Here is a 9,083-nt window from a genome sequence, read left to right on the forward strand (position 1 = left end):
TTATTCATGGAGAAAGGTGAGGGAAGAGGTTGGGCTCTTCTGTTTCTGGAGTAAAAAGGAATTACAGAAACGGACTAATGACTCCATTTGTTCTGCATAAATCACAGTGCAACAAATTGGTACCTTTGGAGGAAGAAATGACTTCACTCTCATGGTGCTTTTATAAATAATAACTCTGTGATCCACTTGTTTCTTCCCATAAGACTTCAAAATAAGATTGTGTAGGCCATGAAGGATTGATAGGGATCATAGAGTGGTTGGGAAGGGTCCTTAAGGACCATCCAGTGCCCACACCCCAGGCAGGGACACCTCCCACCAGAGCAGGTTGCTCCAAGCCCCATCCAGCCTGGCCTTGAACCCCTCCAGGGATGGGGCAGGGTCTCACCATCCTCAGAGTGAAAAAATTCTCCCTGAGATCTCATCAAAATCTCCCCTCTTCCAGTTTGAAGCCATTACCCCTCATCCTATCACTACATGCCCTTGTAAAAAGTCCCCCCCATCTCTCCTGGAGCCCCTTTAGGGACTGGAAGGGGCTCTAAGGTCTCCCCAGAGCCTTCTCTTCTCCAGGCTGAACCCCCCCAGCTCTCTCAGCCTGTCCTCCCAGCAGAGGGGCTCCAGCCCTCCCAGCATCTTCATGGTCTCCTCTGGCCCCACTCCAACAGGTCCATGTCCTTCTTGTGCTGAGGACCCCAGAGCTGGACACAGTGCTCCCGGTGGGGTCTCACCAGAGCAGAGCAGAGGGGCAGAGTCACCTCCCTTGCCCTGCTGGCCACCACAGGACTCCCCATCTCTGCCAGAAACACATGCCTCAGGACACTCCCAGCATAGCCAGGACCCCCACTCCAGGACCCCCCTGCTACCCCAGGACCCCCCCACCAGCACCCACCCTTGGACCCCCCCCTTCTCCAGCCGTAGCTCTGCCAGCCCCCATGCTACACCCTCTGTGCCCCCAAGTCTCTGGGGTCCTCCCTAGGACCCCTCTGCCAAATCCTGGCTCAGTTGGGTCCTGGCAGCTACAAGAACCCAAAAGTGCAGCCACACGTGGGGGTCCCCCCAAGGGAGAGGTGTCAGGCAGGACAGTGGGGTCCTGCCATGGGGCAGGGGGATGCCAGGGTGGGTGCCAGCCCTGCCTGCAGCCAGCCCTGGGGCTTTCACCTGCACCCACTGCCACCCCAACTCGGGGAGCTGACCCCAGCTCCAGCCCCAGGGAAGGGTGTGTGGGGCTGAGCCAGGGCACCCATCAACCCGTGGCCCTGTGCTTTGTGGGGCAGTGTGTGGGAGGAAGGGTGGTGCTGAGACAGGGAGTATTTTGGTATCTCGCAAGCTCATCCATGGCAGGGGCACCCCTTCGGGTCCGGCGGGCGGTTGGCGTGTGTGTGCAGGGCTGGCCTCCAGATTTGGGCAGCATGTTATGGAGGAGATGTGGTTCCTCCATCCTGGATGCTCCTGCACCTGGGTAGGAGGTGGTGAAGACCACCTTGGCCTACTGCTGAGCCCCATGGTGCTTTTCCCACCACCTTCAAGGACCTACCTTCAAGGTGATGGGCTATAGACCTGCTAATGGGGCCAGACCTCCCACCACCACTCAACCCCACGTCCCCTCCTGTCTGTCCCATCTGTGGTCCATGCTTGGGGAGGCCAGCTGAGCTCCACGGTGGTGGGAACACAAGGCTGGCTGGGCTTGCTCCTTGCAGGGATGGCTGCGGGGGTCCCTGCTCTGCCAGGCACACGTGGTGGCCCCCAGCACCTGCCTTTTCCCCCCGGTGAGCGGTGGGGTGAGCTGCCTGGCACCGTGACGCACGACGCGCGTGGTGACGGCCTGATTACTCAGTGCAGCCTGGGCACAGGCTGACTGCCCGGGAGAGATGAGACAAGGCACGGAGTGTTTGAGGTCGGCCAATTTTCCCTGCTTTGGGCAGACTTAAAGTCTTAGGTAACTTTTAGAATAACGCACTGGGTGCTCATCCCTTGGCAGCCAGGCCAGCTCACAATGAGGTACCCACGTTTTTGGTGGGGATGCTGCGTCCATCACTTGCCCAGCCCCGTGTGAGCCCAAAGCAGGACCCCCCCACCCCCCCCAAACCCCACACACGAGAGTTTCCCTCATTTTACCAGTCTGGAAAGAGTTACCAGGGCTGGGAATAAAACCAGCTGAGACCTTGGGGGCCGTGTCTCCCACACAGAAGCAATCCCAGTCCCTGCAGCTGCTCAGCTTTTTTTTCCTTTCCAGTGCTGAACAGCTGCTTGGGGAAACCACAGACACCATGAGCTCACAGGGACTGGCCTGACCGGCAGGGACAAGAGTGTGACCGCTCAGCTCTGGTATGAGTGTTACATATTTTCAAGCTGTTTTTGGAAAACAGCCGCTCTAAAAAAAAAACCAACGAAAAAAACCCTAGCAGGGCAGAGGGCGAAGGGGATGGTGGATACCCGGGATGGGAGCTGTGTCGGGGCAATGGCTGTGCCAGCCCCTGCATGCAGCCTGGCTGGGCACTCAGCCGGCGACGGGCACATGGTGGGGTGCTGCCAACGGCGCCCACACCTCTGCGTTAACAGCCAGGGCGACGTGCGATTTATAGCATTTATGCAACTCCCATTTACCCAAATTAAAAGCATCCCCCCGGAGCCTGGCAGGTCACCAAGCCCTCGGCTGAGCCGTGCCTGGGCTCCGACTCATCGTATTTTTAATTTCATCTTCCCTGCTTTCATGACGAAATATTTAAGGGTGAGTGTTCAAGCAGTCAAAAATTCCGGTCCCGTGCCTGGGCGCCCTGACAGCCCTCAGGGGAACGGAGGGACAAAGCCTCCTGGTGCTTCTCGTCCCGGTTATTATCCCATTCTCTGAGCCGGGCTGGGGGAGGCAGGGGGCTGGTTGCTGGTTGCCACCGTGAGTCACCTCTCAAGGCTAACCCTACCTGTCCGTGGCTGTAAACAGCAGGCCATAAAAGCGATCTGTGTCAGCGATAGCAGGCGGTCCTGCCCCTGCCGCCTCCGCCACTCCCTGTGCCTCCACGCCTGCGCACACACACACCCCGTGGCACTGCTGTCACAGAGCCACCGGCTGGCACGGAGCAGCCAGGGCGATGGGGACATCCCACCCAGATGTCCCCATGTTCAGTGGCTGGATGCTGAGCCAGCAGAGCGGGCAGCTGCTGGCCATCCCTGGCTCTGAGCCCCCCCAGGAATGGAGCAACCCCTCTGTGGAGCTGTGGTCTGGATGGGTGAAGTGACCCTCAACACCATGCAAAGCTGCCATGGAAGTGCCCACCACCGAGGTGCCAAATAGGGGGGACTGTGCTGGCATCTCTGGGACCACTTAGGATGGGTCCACCACCAAGGTGCCAAACAGAGGGGGACTGTGCTGGCATCTCTGGGACCACTCCCGGGAATGGAGCAGACCCTGTGGAGCTGTGGTCTGGATGGGTGAAGTGACCCCCCAACACCACGCGAAGCTGCTGTGGAACTGCCCACCACCAAGGTGCCAGAGGGGGACTGTGCTGGCATCTCTGGGACCACTTAGGAAGTGTCTACCACCAAGGTGCCAAACAGAAGAGGACTGTGCTGGCATCTCTGGGACCACTCCCAGGAATGGAGCAACCTCCCTGTGGAGCTGTGGTCTGGATGGGTGGCGTGACCTCCAACACCACACGAAGCTGCCATGGAAGTGTCTACCACCAAGGTGCCAAACAGAGGGGGACGGTGCTGGCATCTCTGGGACCTCTTAGGAAGTGTCCACCACCAAGGTGCCAGAGGGGGACTGTGCTGGCATCTCTGGGACCTCTTAGGAAGTGTCCACCACCAAGGTGCCAGAGGGGGACTGTGCTGGCATCTCTGGGACCTCTTAGGAAGTGTCCACCACCAAGGTGCCAGAGGGGGACTGTGCTGGCATCTCTGGGACCTCTTAGGAAGTGTCCACCACCAAGGTGCCAGAGGGGGACTGTGCTGGCATCTCTGGGACCTCTTAGGAAGTGTCCACCACCAAGGTGCCAGAGGGGGACTGTGCTGGCATCTCTGGGACCTCTTAGGAAGTGTCCACCACCAAGGTGCCAGAGGGGGACTGTGCTGGCATCTCTGGGACCTCTTAGGAAAAGGAGAGGGCTTAGCTGGGTTGCAGGATACTTGTGTTTTGTGCTGTAGACCTTGCTGCACGCGAGGAGCTGGAATAGGAAAAGAAAAGGCAAAGGGAAGGAGAAAACACTGTTTTCCCCCCACAAGTGTGGAGTCAGACAGAGGGGAACTGTGCTGGCATCTCTGGGACCACTTAAGAAGTGTCCACCACCAAGGTGCCAAACAGAGGGGGACTGTGCTGGCACCTCTGGGACCTCTTAGGAAGTGTCCACCACCAAGGAGTCAGACAGAGGGGAACTGTGCTGGCATCTCTGGGACCTCTTAGGAAGTGTCCACCACCAAGGAGTCAGACAGAGGGGAACTGTGCTGGCATCTCTGGGACCTCTTAGGAAGTGTCCACCACCAAGGAGTCAGACAGAGGGGAACTGTGCTGGCATCTCTGGGACCTCTTAGGAAGTGTCCACCACCAAGGAGTCAGACAGAGGGGAACTGTGCTGGCATCTCTGGGACCTCTTAGGAAGTGTCCACCACCAAGGAGTCAGACAGAGGGGAACTGTGCTGGCATCTCTGGGACCTCTTAGGAAGTGTCCACCACCAAGGAGTCAGACAGAGGGGAACTGTGCTGGCATCTCTGGGACCTCTTAGGAAGTGTCCACCACCAAGGAGTCAGACAGAGGGGAACTGTGCTGGCATCTCTGGGACCTCTTAGGAAGTGTCCACCACCAAGGAGTCAGACAGAGGGGAACTGTGCTGGCATCTCTGGGACCTCTTAGGAAGTGTCCACCACCAAGGAGTCAGACAGAGGGGAACTGTGCTGGCATCTCTGGGACCACTCCCAGGAATGGAGCAGACCCTGTGGAGCTGTGGTCTGGATGGGTGAAGTGACCCCCAACACCACACGAAGCTGCCATGCAAGTGTCCACCCCCGAGGTGCCAAACAGAGGGGGACTGTGCTGGCACCTCTGGGACCTCTTAGGAAAAGGAGAGGGCTTAGCTGGGTTGCAGGATACTTGTGTTGTGTGCTGCAGACCTCGCTGCATGCGAGGAGATAGAATAGGAAAAGAAAAGGCAAAGGGAAGAAGAAAACACTGTTTTCCCCCCACAAGTGTGGCACAGTGCCACCCGAGTCCCTGCCCCAGCACCCAGGAGTCTCCCCCCACCCAGCAACACTCGTGGGCACCAGCCCCAGTCCTGCCACCACGTGCGGCTGTCACTCCTCCCATCCCCACAGACGCCTGCCCGCTCCTGGAGAGCATCCCAGCTTCATTATTTTCTTAATCCCGGCCTTCATTATTTGTCTAATCCCGATGTTCACGCCACGCACTGTGAGCACAGGGCCCTGGCAGTGCTGGGGGAAAGGGGGGGATGTGCTGTGCAGTTCTCCCAGCCCCTGCGGACACGCGTGGGCATCCGTGTGTGAGACCCCCAGGCCGTGTCTGGGGGGGGGAACGGGCTCCCCCGCCGCCTCTCACTCTGAAAATAGCCATGGCTGCTTTACACATGCCTGCCGGGCGGCTGGGCTTCTGTAAAAGGAGAAGAGAGAAGCTGTTTGGAAATGGCAGGGAGCTCCTTGCCAGAGCCCTTAAAGAGCCCAGGTGGGGGGAATCCAGGCTGGCTCCTCTCCTCTCCTCTCCTCTCCTCTCCTCTCCTCTCCTCTCCACTCCCACACCGCACTAGGACCCGGAGCAGACATCGCTCCCCGGGACATGCCAGGAACACGCTGCAGCTTCCCAAATATAGCCCTGCACACAGAGGTGGAGGCAGCACCACACGAAGCTGCTGTGGAACTGCCCACCACCAAGGTGCCAGAGGGGGACTGTGCTGGCATCTCTGGGACCACTTAGGAAGTGTCTACCACCAAGGTGCCAAACAGAAGAGGACTGTGCTGGCATCTCTGGGACCACTCCCGGGAATGGAGCAACCTCCCTGTGGAGCTGTGGTCTGGATGGGTGGCGTGACCTCCAACACCACACGAAGCTGCCATGGAAGTGTCTACCACCAAGGTGCCAAACAGAGGGGGACTGTGCTGGCATCTCTGGGACCTCTTAGGAAGTGTCCACCACCAAGGAGTCAAACAGAGGGGGACTGTGCTGGCATCTCTGGGACCACTTAAGAAGTGTCCACCACCAAGGTGCCAAACAGAGGGGGACTGTGCTGGCATCTCTGGGACCACTCCCAGGAATGGAGCAGACCCTGTGGAGCTGTGGTCTGGATGGGTGAAGTGACCCCCAACACCACATGAAGCTGCCATGCAAGTGTCCACCCCCGAGGTGCCAAACAGAGGGGGACTGTGCTGGCACCTCTGGGACCTCTTAGGAAAAGGAGAGGGCTTAGCTGGGTTGCAGGATACTTGTGTTTTGTGCTGTAGACCTTGCTGCACGCGAGGAGCTGGAATAGGAAAAGAAAAGGCAAAGGGAAGGAGAAAACACTGTTTTCCCCCCACAAGTGTGGCACAGTGCCACCCGAGTCCCTGCCCCAGCACCCAGGAGTCTCCCCCCACCCAGCAACACTCGTGGGCACCAGCCCCAGTCCTGCCACCACGTGCGGCTGTCACTCCTCCCATCCCCACAGACGCCTGCCCGCTCCTGGAGAGCATCCCAGCTTCATTATTTTCTTAATCCCGGCCTTCATTATTTGTCTAATCCCGATGTTCACGCCACGCACTGTGAGCACAGGGCCCTGGCAGTGCTGGGGGAAAGGGGGGGATGTGCTGTGCAGTTCTCCCAGCCCCTGCGGACACGCGTGGGCATCCGTGTGTGAGACCCCCAGGCCGTGTCTGGGGGGGGGAACGGGCTCCCCCGCCGCCTCTCACTCTGAAAATAGCCATGGCTGCTTTACACATGCCTGCCGGGCGGCTGGGCTTCTGTAAAAGGAGAAGAGAGAAGCTGTTTGGAAATGGCAGGGAGCTCCTTGCCAGAGCCCTTAAAGAGCCCAGGTGGGGGGAATCCAGGCTGGCTCCTCTCCTCTCCTCTCCTCTCCTCTCCTCTCCTCTCCTCTCCACTCCCACACCGCACTAGGACCCGGAGCAGACATCGCTCCCCGGGACATGCCAGGAACACGCTGCAGCTTCCCAAATATAGCCCTGCACACAGAGGTGGAGGCAGTGGCTCAGGGTGCAGAGCTGGCCATGTGTCCCCCCACCCTCCACCTCCCCAATGTCCTTTCAGATCCTCCAGGAATGCACTCTGTGCCAAGGATTAAATATTCACCGCACGGAGCGGTGGTGGGGACGTGTTGATCCCCAAAAGACCCCCGTGTGCTGGATGAAGTGGAAATCACAAAGTGTTTTCCCAGCTTGGAGTGCAGCAAACAGGGGACAGTGGTGTCCCCTCAGCACAGCCACCCTGCCCCGACCAGCCGGGGTGGCAGCCGGGGGCTTCTCAGGGACCTGCGAGCCGGCAACTTTTTACTTAGTTTGGAAATAGCTTTGCAAATGACTGATTTTCCCAGACTAAACTGTTTGGATTTTGCATTGCTTTCTCAATAACTCAGCTGTATTTTTTTCCTGTCACAGCAGCCTGTGGAATAGTTTCTGGTCGGGGAAATATTTTTTTTCCATTTGCTTCATCGTGCGACCGCTTTTGCCGCTCCGTTTGCTCCTCCAGCTTCGCTCCTTTATCCTGCTGGGAGAAAAACCCGGGTCTGGCCTGAGGACCTCATCCCTCTCCACCTCCCGGCAGGGCTGGAGGCTGCGCTGAGCCCACGGCCGGGGCTGTGGTCCCTCCGTCACGGGCCACCCCACTGCTGCCTCACGGCTTAAACTCTTTAACAACCAACCAGAGTGACCTTCTTCCGCTGCGTTTATAGGTCTTTGCTGCCATAATTACATATTTTGAAGTCATACCTCTCTGGCTACTCTCCCAGCTCAGGCAGCGGGTGATGCTGTAATGCTAAACCAGGCAGGAAGGGTTAAAATTACTTTTAATTAACATTCCCCCCCGCTGTAGGTCTCACCTGCTGTAAGAGTATACAGGTTGCTAACCCTGCCAGGCTGCCACTGCGCCTGCCCTGGGCATCTCTGCCAGGCGGGAGGGATGGGTTACACTCTCCTTTCCCCCGGGCTTTGCTGGGGGAAAAGCAGCCGGAGCGCTGGAATGCTCCCAGAAAATCCACTGTCGGAGCCCGGGGAAGGCTTGTAGCCAACACAGGGGCATCAGCCAGCTCTGGGAGCCAGCCAGCACCTTCCCTGTGCACCAGGGAGCAGAGCAAAACCCGACAGAGGAGCTGGCACTGAAATCCAAGCCTCTCCTGTGGATTCGCCTGTGCTCCGGCTGGGAAGCACCTGGCCAGAAATTGGGTGAAAAGTAACCTGTTTCCTGCACCCTTCCTCCCCTGCTTCTGCATCCACCCCAGGGTGGTGGTACCGATGGAGAGGGGGTGGGAGGGGGAGAAGAGAACTCCAGAAAAACAACCTCCTTTGCCCAAAATAGCTCGCAACATGGTCGCTGGTGCAGCGGTGGGGGGCACGGGCAACCCACCAGCAGCCACCCCCGGTGCCCCAGTTCAGACCAACAGGTCTCCGTGGCACAGGCTGTAATTATCTTGCATTTCCAGGCTGAGCGCGGGGCGTTCGCCTGTAATTAGCTCTGGGGATTTAGGAGCGCATATGATCCGGGGTTATCGTTAGCCACCGGAGCCCTGCTGGGATTTAAAGGGACGATGGGGCTGTTTGGGGATCCACCCTGCTGCTGCCGCCGTCCCACGCCTTGAACAGAAAGATGGGTCCCTCCCCAAAGCCTCCCATGACATTCCCCTGCCACGGATGCTTTTTTTGGGCAGGAACCGTGTGGTTCCGAGCAAATATTTCCCTTCCCCTGCCATGGATGCTTTTTTTGGGCAGGAACCATGTGGTTCCGAGCAAATATTTCCGCTGGGACTTCTTGGTCCTTGCTGACACCTGGGTTTTGGTGCCACCCCAGCTCAGGGCTCTCGGTAAATGCTGCAGGCAGTCCTTAGGGCTCTGTGCTGCCCGCTGCTCTCCCTGGCAAACCATTATTCCCCATGTACAAGCTCCC

The 9,083-nt window shown here is 58.5% G+C and overlaps 1 long non-coding RNA gene across 1 annotated transcript in view; it reads right to left on the reverse strand.

The window, feature by feature from the left end:
- Nucleotides 1-7,527: 7,527 nt before the first annotated feature.
- Nucleotides 7,528-9,083, reverse strand: part of LOC106895653 — a 2,850-nt gene continuing 1,294 nt past the window's right edge. Inside the window, exon 2 of the long non-coding RNA XR_001413478.1 lies at nucleotides 7,528-8,706. This is a non-coding gene — a long non-coding RNA (uncharacterized LOC106895653). The remainder of the gene's footprint in view (nucleotides 8,707-9,083) is intronic.

The sequence above is a fragment of the Calidris pugnax genome, unplaced genomic scaffold (genome assembly GCF_001431845.1).
Source record: "Calidris pugnax isolate Ruff unplaced genomic scaffold, ASM143184v1 scaffold38, whole genome shotgun sequence".
NCBI classification, from domain to species: Eukaryota; Metazoa; Chordata; class Aves; order Charadriiformes; family Scolopacidae; genus Calidris; species Calidris pugnax.